Consider the following 22,734-nt stretch of genomic DNA (forward strand, 5'->3'; position numbering starts at 1 on the left):
CCAGATGCATTAGCAGGGAGCTGGATTGGAAGTGGAACAGCTGGGACATCAGTCAGTGTCCATATGAGATGCTGGCATTGCAGAAGGCGGCTTTACCCACTATACCACAATGCTGGCCTTCAAACCTACATTTCTGAATGACAGAGATGTCCTTAAAATACAAACACTTAACACAATTGATCAAAGTTTGTTTCCTAGAAATAAAAACCAGGTTAATATTGCAATGCAGTAGGTTTGGCTACTGCTTCCAATGCTGGCATCCCATATGGGCAGTGGTTCAAGTCCCAGCTGCTCTACTTCCGATCTGGCTCCCTGTGAATGCACTTGGGAAAGCAGTGGAAGATGGCCCAAGTGTTTGGAGCTCTGCACCCATATGGGAGACCCGGATGAAGCTCCTGGCTCCTGGCTTCAGCCTGGCCCAGCCCGGACGGATATGCCCATTTGGGGAGTGAACCAGCAGATGGAAAATCTGTTTCTGTCTCGCTGTTTGTCACTTGCCTTTCAAATCAATAAGAGAGGAACAGGTATCTTGGCTACAGCAGAAGGTCCACCAAGAGTGTTGTCGCTCTGGCTGTGACACATATGTCCATGGCATCCCTGACACTCCGCGTGGCTTTCCCATGACCAGGTGGACAGAACAGAGGGGTCCAAAGCCCTCCTGCTCTGCTCCATGTCCTTGAGCCCTGTCTACCACAGTCCACGATGTCTGCCTACCCACGGCTGGGATGGGAGCAGGTATCTGCTCCACAGCTCACAGGGGAGTGGGCAGGGCCAACTCCTCAGAAAAGAAAGATGGCACTTCACAGGTCCCCCAGGATTGGATCCTTGGAGACAGCCATGGGTACATCTGGAGCCGCTGGAGGAAATGTTCCAGAAGCTATCAAATAGGTGCACTCCCATTGTCAGCTGATAACTGAAGAGAAAAATAAGTGAAAACTGAAAATTGAATAGAAAAATGGAAACCGAATAGAAAGTTCTTGGTCCGTAGTGTTTACCGTATGCTGCTTCACAGCCCTGTGTCAGAACTGGGGACACCGAGCTCCACCAAGACCCAGTCTTGGCTCCCACAAAACTCAGTGGGGTGGGAAGGGGGCACCGACAGTGTCGGTCTCACAGATCCCTTAAAAAGCAGCACCAGGATGGAGCCGCCACTGCTCCATGCATTTCCAGCACCTACTGTTCTTGTGCCTGACGGGCCCACCCTGTGTGCTGCCTGTGCACTCTCAAAAGAACTCACGCAAATGGGGGAGGGGCGGGCCAGGACCCCTCCAGGCATAAATCCCTGAGAGCCAAACCCAAGGTGGAGAAATGTCTGGAGAGCAGACAATCAGAGACTTGGGGGGGGGGGGGGGGTGCTGAGAATTCCAGAACCTTCCTTCAAAGTGCAGGCACAACCCACAGGGCCGCTGCTCGTCTGGATGCCTGCCCCCAGCATGGCCTCCTGCTCAGACCCCTGTTTCCCACCAGACGCTGCGGGTCACTAGGAGGGGATGGCCTTCGCCATTAAGCACTAACCCGTGCCTCAGTCACAGCAAATCCTGTGCACAATGAATGCCAGGTTCTAAACCAGGGCTGTCAGGTGAGGATTCAAGCCAGGTGGGACCCTGCAGATGGCGCTCATGACACAAGCAGCCCCAGACTTCCTTCTTCCCAGCTTGGGGTCCCTCTGAAGTGACAGCAGAGCCAACATTTGGGCCTTCAGAGCCCCCTTCCCTGACAGGGGCTAGCTGTTACTTTGTTGCTGTGGGTGTTCCCTTATGAGCCTTGCCCTCCTTCAGGTGGCTAGGGTGGATTTAAAAAAAAAAAAAACAGCCCAGGCTGGACCAGCCACATGTGGTTGGCATCTGTGGCATCCACTTTTCACTGGTCTTCTAAATCACTTTTCCCGGGTTAAGAAAAAGGAAAAGCTTCAATAACCACAAGCAGTCACTGGCCAGGCCCTGCCTGCTCTTGGTCCAGGTCAGCTGAAGGTGGGAAGCTCAGGTCCAGGTTACCCCTGTCATGGGCCCTGGGAGAGGGCGTGCTAATTCTCCTTCCCCCTAGGAAGTAGGGAGAGCGCAGCCAACCCCATGCTTCCCAAGGACAGGCTCTGATGCTTGTCGGGGAGCTCTGGGAAGCTGGACACCTGGCCAGGATGTGTCCAGCAGGTTCTCACTGCTGGTCCCCGGGCTGCTTCCACCTCCACTTTTTTTGCAGGAGTAGAGTCATTTGCCTCCTGTCATATGCAGAGCCCCACCCCCAACTTCCACTGGCCTCTGACTCTCTTCCCTGTCACTTCCTCCTTTCTTCACCATCAAGCTGTGAGCTCCAAGTCCCCTCCAGGCCTCTCATCCTCACTGAGAGCAAGACTGGGACCCAGGAGCGTCAGCTCCCAAGCCCCTCCTCCCAAGCAAGGTACAGCTGCTGCAGGACCACGGGGAGAGACAGAAGCAGATTCACAGGACATCTCCCGGAGATGGTGCTGTGGTGCAGCAGGTGCAGTGCTGGCATCCCATAGGGGCACCGGTTCTAGTCCCAGTTGCTCCACTTCCAATCCAGCTCCCTGATAATGCTCCTGGGAAAGCAGCAGAAGATGGCCCAAGTGCTTGGGTCCCTACACCCACATGGGAGAGCCAGATGAAGCTCCTGGCTCCTGGCTTCAGCCTGCCCCAGCCCTGGCTGTTATGGCTATTTTGGGAGTGAACCAGCAGATACAACATCTATCTCGGTAACTCTGTCTTTGAAATAAAATAAATAAATCCAAAAAAAACACAAAAAAACAAAAACAAAAAAACAGAGCTCCTCCAAGTTCCCAGCAAGGCCAGCACATTACCCCCCCCACTTTTTTTATTTTGTCCCCCAGGACTGGGCCAGGAATCCTCACCCAGAACAAGAATCCCTCCCGTGCCCCAGACCCAGGGAACTTCCAGGAACCAAGTGTGTGGTCCCAGCCCCACCAAGTGCCTGGGCCCCGCCCACCTCCCCAGGAGTCCCTGGGGCTCAGAACCTCTGGACCCCACCCACCACTCCAGGAGTCACCTCTGCACCTGTGCCCGGGCCCCGCCCACCACCCAGCTGGGAACCCCCCCGGGCCCCGCCCACTACCCGGGCCTCACCGTGGCTCCTGTGCCCGGGACCCTCCCATCCCCTCAGAAGCCCCTCAGGCCCGGGCTCAGGACCCCCCTCAGGCCCCGGGCCCCGCCCACCACCCCGGGACCACTCCTCACCCCGCCCCGGGCCGGACCCGCGCTCCTAACGTCCCCCGGCGCCTTATACAAGCGCCGCCGCCTCACCCTCGCCCAGGAGCGCCGCCCTGTCTCCTGCTTCTGGCCCACGGCGGCCGCTCTGGTGGGGAGGGGGCGCCGCGCCGGGGGCGGCCCCACCGCCGAGCGCTTCCGGGTCAGAGGGCGCGCGGCGCGACGGGACGCGCTCGGGGCAAATTCGGAGGCGGAGTCCGGGGCGGGAGCAGCGCTGGGCGCGGGGCTTCGGCGGGGTCTCCTCTGCTCGTGGCGGCACCGTGGAGGAGGCCGTGGGCGACCGGAAGCAGGCGTCGCCCTGCGTGGCTGACCCCCCCCTGAAGGGCGCGGCCCCCAGCACCGCCAGGGAGGCCCGGCAGGCCTGGCCCGAGGAGACCCCCCTCCCGCCGCCGCCCCGGTCTGGTTCATCTGAGGACCCTCAGGCCGCCCTGACGGGAGCAGGAAGTTGGGTGTAGGAAGGTCCGGCATTAGGAAGAGCAGGAAACGCGGGGACATCACAGCGTCTCTCAGGGCCTGTCCCCCGGATGTGCCATCTCTCCATCCTCAGCCTGTCTTCCTGCCTTGTGACTTGGAGCCCGGGCAGGACCTGGCTTTTGTTCTGGGCGGTGGGCAGTGGGGTCGCGTAGAGCTGCTCCTTTGCGTTGGCTGCGTTCACCCCCGGTCTCATGGATGTGGAGGAAGAGACCTCCTCTACCAAACAGCTGTTTGGGGGGCACAGTTCTGGGTGCTGCACGCAGTTGCAGTGAGGTCCACAGACGCCTACGAGCCAAATGCACCGGTGTTCAGATCAGAGACATCTGTGCACAACTGCACCACCAATGCACTGGGGGCAGCACAGGGCAGGCACAGAGGTGTGACGTCAGAACCAGCTCGGGACTGCCCTGTGACATAGTGGGCTAAGCCTCGGCCTGCAGTGCCGGCATCCCATATGGGCACTGATTTGAGTCCCAGCTGCTCTACTTCCAATCCAGCTCTCTGTTATGGCCTGGGAAAGCAGAGGAAGATGGCCCAAGTGCTTGAGCCCCTGCACCCATGTGGGAGACCTGGAAGAAGCTCCTAGCTTTGGTTAGGCACAGCTCCAGCCATTGCAGCTCTTTGGGTGTGAACCAGCAGATGGAAGACTCTCTTTCTCTATCCCTTTCTCTCTCTTTCTGCTTTTCAAATAAATAAATAAATCTAAAAAAAAAAAAATCCTCTGTTCATCATTAGATATTGATACGGTTTCATAATTGATAGCTGAGAATAAGCACATCTACTAAGGAACATGATGGAGTAGATTCCAGAAGGCGCCTGTTGTGCACTGGTTGAGGGAGACGCTTGGATCTGAAACAGAAACAGGACCCTAAAGGAGAGAATCAAAGCCAATGACCAATTAGAAAGCACACAGATGTTCCACTATCAGGAAGAGCCATTCATGATACACCAAGGAATGATAGAGATAAAGAAGAAAGACAGTGGCCAGATATTTTCCTAACCTACATTCAGTAAATGACCTCAGTTGCCAGCTGTAGTCTGATTATGAGTAGCAAAACACAACATGTTTTTCAGTAAAACAAAAATCTCCGTATGAACACATCATGTGTAGAGAACTTACTCTTAAGCTAGCCTACCATCCCATGATACAATGGTGAATTCTAACTGTTTCTGTGTTTGGAAAGTCTTTGGGAAAGCAGGAAAGTATGAAAAGGAAAGATTTTTAGATACTGAAGAGAGAAGAAGCCTTAATGAGCAAGTTGCTTAAATTAGACGGGTGGAAATCAGCACCAACTGCAAGGACCAAAATGAAGGAGAAAATCCTACTTTCGCAATTTCATCATGGAATCTGGATTTCTGGCCCAGGCACTTGAGTCCTACAATTATCAGTGCTTCCTTAGCTCCAGAGCAATGGACCCTTGTGTAGTTTCCAGAGCCTTTTGTCTTTATTCCTCAGACTGTAGGTGAAGGGGTTCAGCATGGGGGTGACCACGGTGTACATCACTGAGGCCATGGCAGGTGAGTGTGAGTTGTGGGTAACAGCTGAAGTGAGGTAGACACCTAGACCTGTGCAATAGAATAAGGAGACAACGGACAGGTGAGAGGCACAGGTGGAGAATGTTTTATCCTTCCCCTGAGCAGAGGAGACTGCACGGATGGAGGAGATGATCTTAGAGTAGGAGTACAGGATCCCAGCCAATGAACCAATAGCTAGCAGCACAGGTGTGAAGTATATGACCATGTCATTAAGAAAAGTGTCAGAGCAGGCGAGTTGGGCCACCTGATTCAGTTCACAGAAAAAGTGATGAATTTCCAGGGGTACGCAGAAGGACAGCCGCAGCACCATTAAGATTTGTAACAAGGACACTGATGACCCAGGAGACCAGCTCCAGCTGCACACAGAGCTGAGGGTTCATGATGACCGTGTGGTGCAGGGGCTGACAGATGGCCACAAACCTGTCATAGGCCATCACTGCCAGGATAAAATTGTCCAGCTCTGCCAAAAGCTTAAAGAAGGACATCTGGGTGATGCAGCCTGTGTAGCTGATGGCTTGGCTCTGAGTCTGGATGTTCACCAGCATGCTGGGTCCTCTGAGAATCCCAGGAGAAGAAATCTTGAAGTTTGTGAATCGTTCCCTGATGCCATTGGTTGAGATGACTACCAGGAAAGAGATAATTACATGATTACTGAGGAGCCATTGCTCACATAGGGGAAATCTACCATTTATATGTTGCAGGCAAGCACTGATTTACATACACTGTGCATGGATCTGGTCCCATGTAGGACTCATTTAGTCCATTTGAAATTTCTTATTAGCATCTGTGAGCAGAGTTTTCTCTCCACTTAGATTTTCCCTAAAGTGCATGTACGTATTCTACTATTTTAATAAGTAATGATTTCCTACCGTTGAACTGTATAAGTTGACTTCTGATAATATTTCAAGCACTGGCCAGTCAGAAGTCTAATATCTTAGAAGAATAAATTGTCTACATTCCAGTGATGGAGATGGAATATAAGAGAACAGATAAATGCTGTAAATAAAATGAAAGCAGCTATAAAGGAGAATGGGTCCAGAGTGTTTTTTTTTTTTTCCAGTTGTCTAAGTAAGACTAGAAACTGGGGGTCATTGCCCAGAGATCCATAGCCATGAGGTGGTTTGTGGAAGTATTGATCACGTCAAGGACATGAGGAGCACCAAGGCCCCCTGGTGGCTGTTATTACAGAACAGGAACATTCCACAGGAAGTGAGGATGGCAGTGGTGATGAGCAAGAGGGAGAGTGGTGGGGGAGGGGACACAGGAGGCTGAGGTTGAGGTGCTTCTGAAGCATCAACACAGACTCCATCATCCTCACGGGAGCCTCTTGCACCTCATTCAGTTTTTAACTATTTACTCTAACATAAAGAGAACAGATTTAACAAAGTTCATGGATACAATTCTAAGAATAACATGATATTTCCCTTCCTCCCTCCCCCTCCCCCTCTCCCTCCTCCTCCTCCCCCTTCTCCTCTCTCTCTTTCTCCTTCTTTTTCTATCTCCCCCTCTCTCCCTCCTTCCTTCCCCCACTCTTTTGTTCTTTCACATTTTTGAAATGACATATTTTTACTATTCTATGTATTTCTTTATTTTTCTAAGATTAAAAATTCTGTAAATATTAAAAAATTTAAACAGAGGCTGGCGCTGTGCTCAACAGGCTAATCCTCCACCTAGTGGCGCCGGCACACCGGGTTCTAGTCCCAGTCGGGGCGCCAGATTCTGTCCTGGTTGCCCCTCTTCCAGGCCAGCTCTCTGCTATGGCCCGGGAGTGCAGTGAAGGATGGCCCAAGTGCTTGGGCCCTGCACCCCATGGGAGACCAGGATAAGTACTTGGCTCCTGCCTTTGAATCAGCGCAGTGTGCCAGCCGCGGCAGCCATTGGAGGGTGAACCAACAGCAAAGGAAGACCTTTCTCTCTGTCTCTCTCTCTCTCTCACTATCCACTCTGCCTGTCAAAAAAAAATTTAAACAGATGTAAAAATGTTTGAGGTCCCACGTGATACGTGAGTACCTGCCTATATTGTGTTGTGTCAAATCAGTGTGTGTCTATGGATACATACACCTATCTACTCAAAAATGAGGCACTTCTTCAGGGTCTAAAACATCCAAACTCCTACTTTCTAGCTCTGTTTCAGAGAAATTCATCATGCATTTCCATGATCTATAGTTGCCCTACCATGCAATAGAACCCAGCAATGTCTTACTTCTCCCTAACTGTAACCTAGTGAAAATGGAACAAGATTTCTCCACCCATGGCCCATATTTCCCTTTGCATTCTCTAATAACCACCATTAGACTTTATCATTGTGTTTGAAAAGGCAACCACTTATTTGAACAGGATTCCTTCTAAGTATCATATGTTGATTGAGTTCTTGTCTGAGTAATGTTGACACCTTGGAATAATGATTCCAGGTAACTCAGCTTGAACACTGTTCTCATCTCACAGCAGGTGCATACAAGCACACAAACACAGAGACAAACACAGACACAGACACCGTGGCCTTTTGGGGCCGTGTTTGTACCATGTCCTTCTTATCCCTGGCTGCATGGATAGGGCAACACATGAACATGACACATGCGGGCCAAATCAAGTTCTTTCCCACAAAAAAGTGTAAATTCCACCTAAAGTTCCAGCTTGAAAGCCTCCCATGAACAAATAAATGTGGGACTCATTTGCTAATGAGTACTAAAAGGTGGTTCTTTTTTTAGATTTATTTATTTATTGGAGAGAGAGAGAGGTCTTCCAAATGCTGGTTTACTCCAAGATGTTCGCAAAGGCTGGAGCTGTGTAAAAGGCAGTCTTAAAGTGTGCTGCAATTTTCCAATTTCTGGCAAAAGTGTCATGAAGCTAAGAAAAAGCACTATGTTTTACATCAGGGTTTTGAAATGTTTGCTAATATGGAATGGTCAATGCTATTTTGTTATGAAAGGTTGAGAACAAGAGAGAGGGAGATCTTCCACCCTCTCATGCGATCCCCAATGGCCCTTGACAGTCAAGAGTGGGGAAAGCTGATCAGGACCCACTAACTATCTGATTTTCCCATGTGAGTGCCAGGGACCCAACTATGTGAGCCATCACCTGCTGCCTCCAACAGAGAGCATCAGCAGAACCTGGATTGAAGGCACAGCCTAGACTTGAAAAATGGGACCCCTTGTATGAGTCTCATGCATCCCCTCAGCATTGTAATGACTACACAAATGTCCATCATAGTTTTCTCTTCTTGAAGAGGGAGGGAAATATAAAGTTTTGCAGATGTCAGGAGCCGGCGTTCCCAAGAGATGTTTGAAAGCCATAGGCAACTAACAAGTTCTTCCACCCTAGAGAAAACATCAACTCAAGAAAAATAAATTGATGAGAGATTTGACCTCTAGTAGGCAAAGGAGTTCACAGGGAAAGAATAATGACAGCTAAGTACACACCTGACTTCTTACCTCGTCTCTTGGGGATAGAGAATCAGCAGGGGGAAAAAAATTTTTTTTTCTTCCCAGACCAGTGTCCCTGCAGGGAAATCAGGAGTGCAGAGACTGGAACACCAAGAAGGAGCTGTGCCTAATGAACAGAGACAGGGAGCTGTAAATACCACCCTCCACCATGGTCCATCAAGTGTACAACCTCGACCTGGACAAAACACAGTGGTTGCTTTTGGAGTCTTGATCTGACTCTGAAACCACTGCTGTGCTCCTTCCTGCAGTCTTGTGACTTCTAAAGCTTCCCTCTCCATCATCAGAGATCCAGGGAGGAATCACTTTCCCAGATGGGGGGGTCTTCCTCTGAGAGAACCCATCTAGGTGAGCCTGAGAGCTCACTCATTACTGCAGGAAAGGCTCCGAGAGAGTGGAGGCTGAGAATGTTTCCTGAAGACACCTGATGTCCAAGCAAGTCTATTTCAGATAACCAGGTTGTATTCTTACTCTGCTTGCTTGATAATTATTCACTGTCTTTATCTGTGATGCTGGAAAACAGAAGTGTTCATTGAAACCAGCTCCCCCAGATTTTATTTTTGCAATGAAATGATGATACTAGAAGCACAGATAGAGCAGAGATTGAGGAGTGGCTCCAAGGAAAGTTAACAAGGATCTAAGGAAAGAGAAAAATGGGATGGTGACTCTGGAAGTAAGTGCATTTTGTTATATTTTACCTATATTTATTTTCATTTGTTTGAGAAGCAGTCAATCACATAGAGAAAGAGATACAGAGTGATCTAGCATATTGTGGATCACTCCACATATGCCTGCAACAGTCAGTACTCTGCCTAGAGAAAGCCAGGAGCTGGAAACTCCATCTGGGTCCAGATGTCAGTGGCAAGAACAAACTACATACACAACACCTGCTGCCAACCAAGGTGGAATAGGGAGCAGAGTAAGAGCTCAAATCCAAGCAAGAACCAAATAGAAACCCTACTCAGGGATGCCAACAGGGAGTCTCCAAAATGGAACCAGGTAGACCCATGAACAAAATACATAAATCACTACTTCAACAGGTAAATACAATTCATGCATTTCAATTCTGTGGGCAATGATGGCATGTGAAAAAATAGACATGCTGTTTTTCTCCTTTCTGGTCACAATCTCAGCCAAATGGAACCAGGCAATGAAGCACGACTGTCAAGATTTCTTCTCTTAGGATTCTCAGAGGACATAGCACTGCAGCCACTCATATTTGGGCTCTTCCTCTCCATGTACCTGGTCACTGTGGCTGGGAACTTGCTCATCATCTTGGCCATCCTCTCAGACCCCCACCTCCACACACCCATGTACTTCTTCCTCTCCAACCTGTCCGTGGTGGACGTCTGCTTCACCTCCACCACCGTCCCCAAGATGCTGGTGAACATTCAGACACAGAGCAAAGCCATCAGCTATGCAGGCTGCATCACTCAGATGTTCTTCATATTCTTTTCAGGGCTGGATGACCTCCTCCTGGCCATGATGGCCTATCACAGGTTTGTTGCTATCTGTCACCCCCTGCACTACACAGTCATCATGAACCCCCGGCTCTGTGTGCAGCTGGTCCTGGTGTGCTGGGTCATCAGTGTCCTGCATACCTTGTTACACACCTACTGGTGCTGCGGCTATCCTTCTGCACACACCTGGAAATTCCCCAGTGTTTCTGTGAGCTGAATCAGATGATCCACAGCACCTGCTCTGTCACCTTTTTGAATGATGTGGTCATCTATATTACAGTCGTGCTCCTGGGAGGAGGTCCAATGGCTAGGATCCTTTACTCCTACTCTAAGATTGTCTCCTCCATCTGTGCAATCTCCTCAGCTCAGGGAAAGCATAAAGCATTCTCCACCTGTGCCTCTCACCTCTCCGTCATCTCCTTATTTTATTGCACAGGTCTAGGTGTGTACATTACTTCTCCCATTACCCAAGACTCACACTCAACTGCAACAGCCTCGGTGATGTACACTGTGGTCACCCCCATGCTGAACCCCTTCATCTACAGTCTGAGGAATAAAGACATAAAGAGGGCTCTGAAAAGATTTTTGGGCAGGAAAGCATGGTGGGCAATTGCCTTAGGGCTGAAGGAGTGCCAAGGATAGCAGGAAGCAAAGCCTCAGGAATTCTTACTCTTAGATCTGATTATGAAAATAGAATTTTCTCTCATTGCTTATTTAATGGGGTCTCTATCGTTGAATTCAACTTTCCTATACAACTTAAGCAACTCACTTTTATGCCTTCTGCTCTCTTCAGTATCCTGCATTTTCCCCTTTTCTGTTTTCCTTCTTTCCTGACATTGAAATAGAAAAAGTTAGATATTTCTATTTGCCTCATGGGACAGTAAGAATACCTTATCAATTTTCCTACCTGACATATATTGTACAGAGTAGTATCTTAGTGGAAGTTTAATCTAATGAGTATGTAGTTAACTGAGATCTTTGTGAAATATAGGAACGGAAATAGAAGAGGGAAGAGGAAGAAGAGTGGGAGTGTGGGCAGGAGGGAGGTAGGGTGGGAAAAATCACTGTTCCTGAATCTGTGTATAGAAAATACATGAAATTTGTATACCTCAAATAAAATTAAATTTTAAAAGTCATGCATTTTACTCCTACAGTTACAATACTTGTGCATACTAAGGTTATTTATGAAATTTTTAGTATGCAATTCTGAAACTGTAGGTTTTCTCTTTTATGTGAATCATTTATATTGTTTATTTGCTTTTATTATTATAGAAAGCTTTTATTTAATAAATATAAACTTAATAAGTACATCTTTTCAATTATAGCAGTTCTTCCCTCCATAACCGCCCTCCCCCCTCCAAATCATCCCACCTTCTACTCCCTCTCCCATCCCATTCTTCATTAAGATTCATTTTTAATTATCTTTATAAGATAGATAAACTCTATACTAAGATCAACTCTGTACTCAGATTACAGCAGTTTGCATCCACACAGACACACAAAGTATGAAGTACTGTTTGAAGACTAGTTTTATCATTAATTCTCATAGTACAACACATTAAGGACATAAGTCCTATGTGGGGAGCAAATGCACAGTGACTCCTGTTGTTGATTTAACAATTGACACTCTTATTTATGACATCAGTGATCACCTGAGGCTCTTGTCATGAGCTGCCAAGGCTATGGAAACCTCTTGAGTTCATAAACTCTGACATTATTTAGACAAGGTCATAATCAAAGTGTAAGTTCTCTCCTCCCTTCAGAGAAAGGTACTTCCTTCTTTGATGGTCTGATCTTTCCACCCAGATCTCACTCACAGAAATCTTTCATGTAGGTCATTTTTTGGCACAGTGCCTTGGCTTTCCATGCCTGAATCATTTCTATGTTTATCACTACTTTAATATCTCTTCCACATAATATGTCATTTAATGCATTCGTGTGCTTTATTGCTTACTCCTGGGTTTTATTCTCATATATAGGATCCTGCTTCTTTTTTTTTTTTTTCAAAGATTTACTTATGTATTTATTTGAAAGGCAGAGTTATGGAGAGGCAGAGGGAGAAAGAGAGAGAGAGGTCTTCAATCTGCTGGTTCACTCCCCAAGTGGCTGCAACAGACAGAGCTGGGCCAATCCAAAGCCAGGAGCCAGGAGCTTCTTCTGGATCTCCCACTTGGGCCATCTTCCACTGTTTTCCCAGGCCACATCAGAGAACTGGATCAGAAGTGGATCAGCCAGGGCTCAAACCAGCACACATATAGGATGCCAGCACTGCAGGTGGTGGCTTAACCCACTACTCCACAGTGCTGGCTACTAGGTCTTGTTTCTACATCGGCTCCCTGCCCACAGTGTCTACTACAGAGTCCTCAGAACAGGACCCCAGGGTGATCTACTTCACTCCTTTTTAACATATATGTTTATCTTCTAAATGATACCAACACATGAATGGTGGAGAGAGGTTGGACATTATGTGGTTACAGATGTGAATGAGCCACATTGGGGGATTCCGATGCATAGGGTTTTATGTGCATGCTGTGTATTTTGGTTGTTCTTAGCATTAGTGTCCCCTGTGTGATATTTTACCATCTTTTGCAAGATGCTACCATGGAGGGAACTGAGTTAAAGTGTGCGTGGTCTCCCTGAGTATTTCTTACAAGTGCACGTTAATCTGCAACTATCCACAAGCAAACTTGTCAATGCGGTGGGTTCTTGGTATTATCACTCAAGCCACTGCTGTCATGAGTTTTCCCCACATGAGTGGACCTGGGTTACGCTTCTATCTCGATGGCCAGTCCAGCTTCCTATTCCCAGGGAGGCAGTAGATGATGGCTCAAGCGCTTGGGTCACTGAAACACGTGTGGGAGACAAGATTTGCATCCATGGCTTCTGGTTTTAGCCTTGCCCAGCCAGGTTACTGCAGACATCTTGGGAGTAAAGCAAAGGATGGAAGATTCTCTCTCTCTCTCTCTCTCTCTCCATATGTATACAAACATACAAATATATCCTTGTTTCTCTTCTCTATCTCTCTTTGTCCCTCTACATGTCCCTCTGTAATTCAAGCAAACTGAAAGTAAACATATAAAAACATTTCAAAGTACAAATGAAAAGTGAAAAACACCTCAACAGGATATGCTTTCTTGGGGTGATATTCTTTAAGAATAAAAATCCCGATATGGACCTCATTCATCTTTTTCTCCACAAGATCGTGTGCCATCATCATATATCCTTAATACACTTAATCATTATGAAATATGTAAATAAAAATGAGTATTCTTATTCATATGATGTGGTGTTCTAGACATTATGGAACCTCCACATGTATGGTGTTCTGTGATGAGGCTTGCATTTTTAGATCAGTGTGAGAAAGTTGGACAATAAAATAAGCAGAAATAGGCAACTAAGAAATATTGGAATCTGACACACTATTTTAAAAAAAAGAGTGTATTTATTTACTTGAAAGAGTTACAGAGAGGGAGAGTGAAAGCAAGAGATCTTCTCTCTGCTGGTTGAGTCCCCAAATGGCCACAGCAGCTGGAGCTGGGCTGATCTGAAGCCAGGATCCAGGAGCTTCTTCCAGGTCTCCCACATGGCTGCAGGAGCCCAAGAACCTGGACCATCAAAACGAAGCAGCCAGGACATGATCCAACACCCATATTGGATGCCGGCATTGCAGGCAGTGGCTTTACACAATATGCCCAATACCAGCCCTGTATTTTTTATTTTTAAAGGTAAAACATGTAAAGACACCCCCATGAATAAATGATTCCAGACGAATTGTCAAAGATTTCCAAATAAAATAGGAAGAGGAAAATAATATCTAAAGTTATCATGTCTTAAAGAATGCAAACAAATATATACAAAAACTAGCATGGCACTTTGCATTAAAGTAAATGGTTATCAAACCACACACTTATTTAGCTTGATAGATAAAGAAATGATTACAGGGGTCGGCATTGTGGTGTAGAAGGTTAAGCTGCTGCATGCAGTGCTGGCATCCCATATTTGTGCCGGTTTGAGTCCCAGCTGCTCCACTTCTGATCCAGCTTTCTGCTATGGATGGGAAAGCAGTAGATGGTCCAAGTTCTTGGGCCCCTGCACCCATGTGGGAGATTCAGAAGAAGCTCGTGGCTCCTGGCTTCCGATCAGCCCAGCTCCAATCATTGCAGCCATTTAGTGCAGGAACCAGCAGATGGAAGATTTTCTCTCTCTCTCTCTCTCTCTCTCTCTCTCTCCCTCCATCTGTAACTCTGCCTCTCAAATAATAAATAAAATCTCTTTAAAAAAAAAGAATTTTAAATCTTAGCAAGTATGAATGGGCAAACAGCACTGCTTCATCTCCTGAAATGTGCATCATTTCCTCCTAATACAGTTCCTGTGAGCAAGCCAAGTCTATTTAGCTGCTTTAAACCATAGATGAAGGATGTTTCAAGGTTTAGCACCTTTAACTCATGCCTCAGTTCATGTTTAGTATCTGAGTTTCTTTAGGAATGACAAGGACCATCAGCCTAATATTTTAGTTAACATAATATACCCTTAATATTTCAGATAATAGAGAAGATTTTGGAGACACTCAACAGTCCATTTACTAATGCTTACGATACTCACATTCACCTACTTTTCACCTTCTTATCAATTATCTTTGAATTTCCCATGCAAACTGTATGCAACATTGAACAGTCCTAGCCAGAAGTCAGCTCTTGCCATTTCCCTGTTTACCATCTCAACAGTGAGAAGGCAAGGCAGCCATCTAAGCTACAGTCCACAAGGTAGACTAGAACTTGAGTGTTTCACTGACCAGAAGTCCCGCTGTTTACCACTGAAACAAAACATCAAGCCAGCCTTGTTTAGTGAGTATTTTTCCAAATAACATAAGTTTTGAAACACATTTGGGTTAATTTCATGTGATTTTGGAGCATCCACTTAACTCCAAGTCAATGTGGCATCATGGATGGACACATGTATGGAAACAAACTCACACGCATGCACATAACACAACAACACACATATGCATGTAACACACATGTGCACACACACTGACAGACAGATGCTAAGATGTTATAGCTGTCATTTTATCCATGGACATAACATATATTGACATAATACACCAAAACACACACGTGCACACACATAAACAGATGCTAAGATGTTATAGCTGTCATTTCATCCATGCAGCAGGTGGAACGTTGGGAAGTCCCCTAGTCTGAAGCATACCTGGAAGTAAACTTTGTCTTTGCAAGTGGAAGGAGTCAGTTTTGATGTGATTTACATGGTCACAACCCTTTAAAGAAGGCTGGGTAGGAAATTTGCATCTCAAACAGAAAGAATGCAGGCTTTTCTCTAGGACTTGGAGGGGTGTAAATTAGGGGATTATAGAGGGCTGTATAAATGGATGTCCAGGGGTTGGCATTTTGGCAGAGAGGTTAACCTTAAACTGTCTCTTGGGATGGACACGGTCCATATAGACTTTCTGGGTTCAAGTCCCTTCTTTGTTTCTGAGTAATTGTCCTCCTACTGAACATTCTAGAAGGCATCAGGTGATGGCTAATGTACTTGGATTCCTACTGCTCGGATTGAGTCCTGGGCTCCTGGCTTCAGCCTGCCCCAGGCCCTGTCACTGTAGGCATTTGGAAGAGTAACCAATGGGTGGAAATCTGTCTTTCTCAATCTCTGTCTCTCTGTCTGTCCCTTTCAGCATTTAAATGAACATAAATGAATACATTTTAACATGACACATACACACAATAGAAAACTATTTTGCCGTGTAAAAAGTGAAATGCTTTCATTTTGGACAATATGGATGAACCTGGAGGACATTGTGGTAAGTGAAATAAGCCAGGCAAGCAAAGACAAACACTGCACGATATCACTCATAACCAGAACCCTAAGGTCTGAGCTCATAAAGTGGGCGGTAGAATAGAGTTTGCCAAAGGCCAAGAAGACTGGGTGGGAGGGGAGGATGGTTCCACCATCTCAGCTGGATGAGCGGAGAAAGCCCTGGTGCCTACTGCACAGGAGGAGGACTACAGCTAATAATAACACTCTCTGTGTTTTCAAACAGCTAGAAAAGAGGATTATGAATGTTCTCAACTCAAAGAAATGGAAAATTCTTAAGTGACATGCTAATAACTATAATTGGATCACAACACTACATGTATTTGCACCAATGCATCACACCATCCCACATAAATTGTGTTTCAACTAAAATAAGATAAAACTGTAAATAAACACATCCCTTCAAATCAACAAGCATTCTGTAATGAGGAACTAAATGACAGCTCTTATCGTGCAGTTTGCTATCAAGTTCTTAACAAGCAAAAAATCTCTGATTTTACATTAGCCAATGAATTTTCCTCTTCTTGAGGAGGGAATATAAAAAATTTCTGGAGATTTCAGGAGTGGAGTCCCCAACAAAACTTTTGGTATGAAGATACCATTTTTGTGATAAGTTCTTTGGTCTTCACTCTGGAGAAATCTTTTTTTAAGGTCTACTTATTTGAAAGGTAGAATTACAGAGAGGCAGAGAGAGAGAGAGACAGCAAGAGACCTTCCATCTGCTGGTTCACTCCTCAAATGGTCACAATGGCTGGAGCTGAGTTGATCAGAAGCCAGGATCCCATCATGGGAAGCAGGATACACAGCAGACTCATAGAATGACAGATGTCCTAAACAACACTCTGGCCTCAGAATCAGCCTTTAAGGCATTCGGATCTGGTTGAAGAGCCCATGAGAGTATTGTAGGCATGGAAAGCCAAGACACTCTGTAAAACAAAAAAAAGAAGACCTAAATGAAAGATCTCTGTGAGTGAGATCCCAGTGGAAAGATCGGGCCATCAAAGAAGGAGGTACCTTTCTCTGAAGGGAAGAGAGAACTTCCACTTTGACTATGACCCTGTCAGAATAAGATCAAAGTCAGCGAACTCAAAAGGCCTCCATAGCCTTGGCAACTCATGACTAGAGCCTAGGGAGATTACTGATGCCATAAACAAGAGTGTCAAATTGTTAAGTCAACAACAGGAGTCACTGTGTACTTACTTCTCATGTGGGATCTGTCCTTAATGTGTTGTCCAATGTGAAGTAATGCTATAACTAGTACTGAAACAGTACTTTACACTTAATGTTTCTGTGTGTGTGCAAACTGATGAAATCTTTATTTAATATATACTAAATCGATCTTCTGTATATAAAGATAATTGAAAATGAATCTTGATGTTAATGGAATGGAAAAGGGAACGGGAGATGTGAGGGGTGTGAGTGGGAGGGAAATTATGGGGGGGAAGCCATTGTAATCCATAAACTGTACTTTGGAAATTTTTATCTATTAAATAAATAAATAAATAAAAGCCAGGATCCAAGATCTTCTTCTAGGTCTCCCATGTGGGTGCAAGGGCCCAAGCACTTGGACCATATTCTACTGCTTTCCCAGGAATATTAGTAGGGAGCAGCATCAGAAGTGGAGCATCCAGGAATCAAACCAGTGCCCATATGGTATTCTTACCCTGCAGGCAGTAGCTTTACCAGCTATGCCACAGTGCCGGCCCTGAAACCTTTATGTCAAGAAAATTAAAATAATTTTAATTATTTTAATAATTCCTGAGAGATTTGACTTCTGGAATGAGAGGAGTTCACAGAGAAGGAACCATGAGATCTGGGTTCACCTGACTGCTAACCTGGTCTCTTGGGAGTAGACAGTCAGCAGGAAAATTCTTTCCTGCCAAGCCCAGCATAACCACTGGGAAATCAGGGACTGGAATGTTGGGATAACAAGAGGGAGATATGCCTAATGAGCAGGAACACAGAGCTGTGATATTGCCCTGCTGTTGTCCACCGAGTGTGTTTGCTTTTGGAGTCATCATCTGACTCAGGGATGGATGATTTGCTTCTTTCTACTTCGGTCTCCACCATCAGCCATCCAAAGAAGAATCACACCTCCAAATAGAGAATCCTTGCAGGTACCACAGGAAATGCTCAGAGAAGCGAAACTGAGAACTTCAGCTTCAGTGTCACTTGATGGTCAAATCTGTCTGTTTCCAATAACAAGATCACATTTTCCCTTTGCTTGTTTGAACTCAGTTATTGTATTTACTTGTGATGTTTAGAAACAGAAATGTCCATTGAAACCAGGCAAAAAGACCCAAATGAAAGCCCCATCAGAGCCGTGATTAAGAAGAAGCAAGTGGTTTCAGTAAAAGTAGACCCTGGGTCAAATCACCTTTTGCTTTGAGGAAAAGAAAAAAAAAAAAATTAAGGTGAGGACATGTCTTTTTGTTGTTGCTGTTTTAAGTTTATTTATAGTCATTCTATGGGGAAGACAGAGGAATATGCCCCAAGAGGAAAAGACAGAAGGCATAGAGAGAAATTTCACAATTGCTAGGTCACATCCCAAATGGCTACAAAACTCGAGATAGAGCCAGGTAAAAGACAGAAGCCCAGATTTCCATCTTGGTCTCCCTCATGGGTTGTAGGAATCCAACTTACTGAGACATCAGCTGCTGCCACCTAGTGATGAAATGGGAATGGGGCTGGGATAGGCTCCAAGGTAAGAGTCCAGTCAGCACCCTTACTCAGAGGCACCAGTAGGGAGTTTCCTACATGGGATCAGATCCATGAATAATAAACATCAATCAGTTGTCTGGCTGCTAAATATGTCTTAGCATTTTTCAACTGTGTGAAGAAGGACTCTGTGTACGACACACTGTCTTGTTATTTTTCTCTTAGCTGGTCATCATCTCAAACAAATGGAACCAGGCAATGAGACATGACTGTCAAAATTCCTTCTCCTGGGAATCTCAGAGGACCGAGCACTAAAGCCCCTCATATTTGGGCTCTTCCTCTCCATCTACCTGGTCACTGTGGCTGGGAATCTGCTCATCATCTTGGCCATCCTCTCATACTCCCACCTCCACATGCCCATGCACTTCTTCCTCTCCAACCTGTCCTTAGTGGACAGCTTCACCTCCACCACTGTCCCCAGATGCTGGTGAACATCCAGACGCAGAGCAAAGCCATCAGCTATGCAGGCTGCATCACACAGATGTCCTATGTCTTACTTTTTGTAGAGTTGGACAGCTTGCTTCTGGCTGTGATGGCCTATGACAGGTTGGTGGCCATCTGTCACCCCCTGCACTACACAGTCATCATGAACCCCTGGCTCTGTATGCAGCTTGTCCTGGTGTGCTGGGTCATCAGTGTCCTGCATGCCTTGTTGCAAAGTTTAATGATGCTGTGGCTGTCCTTCTGCACATACCTGGAATTCCCCCACTTCTTCTGTGAACTGAACCAGGTGGCCCAACTTGCCTGTTGTGGTATTTTCCTTAATGACATAGTCATATATATTGCAATTATACTGCTGGCTGTGGGCCCCCTGGCTGGGATCCTGTACTCCTACTCCAAGATCATCTCCTCCATCTGTGTAATCCCCTAAGCTCAGGGGGAAGTATAAAGCATTTTCCACCCATGCCTCTCACCTCTCTGCTGTCTCCTTATTCTATTGCACAGGTCTAGGAGTTTGCCTTAGCTCTGCTGTAACCCATGACTCATGCTCAACTGCAACAGCCTCGGTGATGTACACTGTGGTCACCCCCATGCTGAACCCCTTCATCTACAGTCTGAGGGACACAGATGTAAAGAGGGCTCTGAAAACGCATAAATGAGGCCATAGCTTTGGAGCAGAATAAGTGCTCGTCATTGTAGAGCTCAGTGCCCAAAGTTTCAATTTTGGATTCCTCGATCACATTGCAAACATAGAACCCAGGCCTTCTGTTTGTGTCCTGGAGTTTCATTGCTTCATCTCAACCTCTCTATAGAATTGAAGCAACTCACTTATTAGGCCTTCTACTCTTCAGTATCCAAATACCTTCCCTTCACTATTTTCCCAAAGTCTTTCTAAACATTGGATGAGAATATTTGGAAGTTGCCACTTTCTCATAGGATATAAAGTTATATTGGGAATAAACATTTTCTATGACATGCACTGCATTGGGTCATATTTCTCTTGTTTTTTTTATTTAACTTTAATTAATTTTAAAATATTTGGTATGATTTATACATACACATCTAAGAACATAATGATATTCCCCCCTTCATCCCTCCCTCTCTCCTTCCCGTCTTCTTTCTTACTACCTTTCCTTTATTTTTTTAGTTTTCGAGGTACCATTTTAAATTTACATTACAGTACAAAGGCTTAATACTTCACTGCACAAGATGTTTAACCAGTCAAAAGCAAAAAGCCTATTTCTATTGTTTTACTAAAAAACACATTTATATTTTTTACTATTCTTACAGATAAACTCCATGTGGTAACTAAAGTCATTTACAGCTTTTCTAGCACAGAGAATCCAAGGCCAATGTTTCCTCTTTTATGGATGTTGCTGATGTGTATAACCTACTCTAGCTGCTCCTCCTGGTGAAGTGGAATTTAACATACTTGTGTGTTTCATAACTTTGGATTTTATTCTCATGTTCAGGATCCAGTTCTATTGCAATTCCCTTTCTCCTATGTTCACTGCACAACAGGCCCCAGAGGTCTCTACTCCGCCACCTTTCTTAAGGAGATATTGGCACGCTCTACTACATTTGGAAATTCTATCAATACACAAATGGTTAAGGAAATGAGTGGTTGCTAGGGAACATCGAGCCATCCCCTTCATAGGTGTGGCTGTAATAGGGTCATGCAGGGATCTTGGGTTCATGCCCCTGTTTCATACTTCAGTAGTTTTCATGTTAAAATCCTGGATGTGATTGTTTTATTCTAGTTTCTGAAGAGATGTCCATGGGGACTTTGAGTCAATGTGCAGGGTTTAACTGGTTATTTCTGTGAAAAGGTATGTGAACCTACAAAATCCACAAATACAAGTTTAAGGTGAGAAAGTATCGAGAAAAACATCAAACATATGTAGAAAAGTGTTGAAGTGCATGAATTCCGATCTTCTCTAATTCTCCTTTCTACTGTTCCCCACATAACTGTGTGCTATGTGATGAAATTCAACTCTATGCACTTTCACATAATGTAAAAAGCAAATAAAAATTTGGCTTTATTTCTTTAAATTTTATTTAAGGCACACAAACTTTATGCATTTCATATATACAGACTTAGGAACACAGTGATTCTTCCCATCCCGCCTCCCTCCCACCTGCACTCCTACCCTTCTTTCTCGTCTTTCTTCCATTCCCATTCTTATTTTTTTACAAAGATCTATTTTCAGTTACCTTTATACTCAGAAGATTAACCCTACACTAAGTAGAGAGTTCAACAAATAGCATGAAGAAAATACCAAAACCAACAAGCAAGCAAAAAACATTGTTCCTCAACAGTCAAGAAAAAGGCTGTTCAAAATCATCGCATTGCAAAATGTCAATTTCACTCCTATAGACTGTCTTTTAGGTTCTCTATTAGTTACCACAGATCAGAGACAACATGTGGTATTTGTTTTGGGGGCTGGCTTATTTCACTAAGTATAATGGCTTCCAGTTGCATCCATTTTGTTGTGAACAACAGGATTTCTTTTTTTTTTTTTTTTTTTTTTTGCCACTGTGTAGTATTCCATAGCGTGTATATACCATAATTTCTTTATCAAGTCTTCAGTTGATGGACATCCAGGTTGATTCCATATAAGCCTCTCTTTCTTTTTTTCTTTTTTTCTTTTTTTTTTTTTTTTTTTGGTAAGATTCATTTATTTATTTGAAAGTCAGAGTTACACTGAGAGAGAAGGAGAGACAGAGAGAGAGAGAGGTCTTCCATCCAATGGTTCACTCCCCAATTTGCCACAAGAGCTAGAGCTGCACAGATCCAAAGCCAGGAGCCAGGAGCTTTTTCCAGGTCTCTCACGTGGGTGCAAGGGCCCAAGGTCTTGGGCCATCTTCTACTGCTTTCCCAAGCCATAGCCATAGCACAGAGCTGGATTGGAAGTGAAGCTGCTGGGACTCCAACTGCTTCCCACATGGGATGCTGACGCTTCAGGCCAGGGCGTTAACTATCTGTGCCGCAGCGCCAGCCCCTAGATAACCTTGTCTTTCTACTCTCCGTAAAACTAGAAATTGGCAAAGAAGAGGACCCACGGAATTGCCCTGGGTGCTCTTGTGGGCCCTCACCGCGGGGCCTGAGCTCTGGATCCGCCATCATAAACCGCTCTAAGTCCTCCTCGTGACAGGCCCGGGCTTGCCAGAGACTCGGAGTGGTCGCAGGGGCCAGGCTAAGGCTCTGCGGGACTCCTAGGATTGGTACACCTGCTGGTGACTCCTGGGAACGTATCCAGGCTGGAGTGGTGGGAACCTGCCCTGGGCCCCACGCGTCGTGATCAAGCCCTGCCTGGAGCCCAGCTCAGCCCCTCCAGGTGCCCACCCTGACACCTGAGGGTCCACGAAGACCTCCCTAGGGATACCCAGTCCCCACCGCAGGAAAAGCTGAGGCCTCGCCTCTCAAGGGAGGACAGGTTCATTCCAAAGTCCCACGGAGTTGTGGAGAGGCTAAAGGCGCCGCTGGACAAACCAACCAGCGCCCCCAGGACACCCCCTGACCCAGGATCTCCTGCGTTATTAAGCCCGGCAGACTTCAGGAGCTGCAAGCCCCAGCCATGGCTCCGCCCCCCTCTGCGC

At 45.8% G+C, this 22,734-nt stretch overlaps 3 pseudogenes; 2 read left to right on the top strand and 1 right to left on the bottom strand.

The window, feature by feature from the left end:
• Nucleotides 1–3,249: 3,249 nt before the first annotated feature.
• LOC133749303 (olfactory receptor 1571-like) lies at nucleotides 3,250–5,791 on the bottom strand (annotated as a pseudogene).
• Nucleotides 5,792–9,823: 4,032 nt separating this feature from the next.
• On the top strand, nucleotides 9,824–10,788 carry LOC133749304 (olfactory receptor 7A17-like; annotated as a pseudogene).
• An 8,090-nt stretch (nucleotides 10,789–18,878) lies between these two features.
• Nucleotides 18,879–19,793, top strand: LOC133749305 (olfactory receptor 7A17-like; annotated as a pseudogene).
• The last annotated feature ends 2,941 nt before the right edge of the window (nucleotides 19,794–22,734 follow it).

Source organism: Lepus europaeus, chromosome 20 (assembly GCF_033115175.1).
Source record: "Lepus europaeus isolate LE1 chromosome 20, mLepTim1.pri, whole genome shotgun sequence".
NCBI classification, from domain to species: Eukaryota; Metazoa; Chordata; class Mammalia; order Lagomorpha; family Leporidae; genus Lepus; species Lepus europaeus.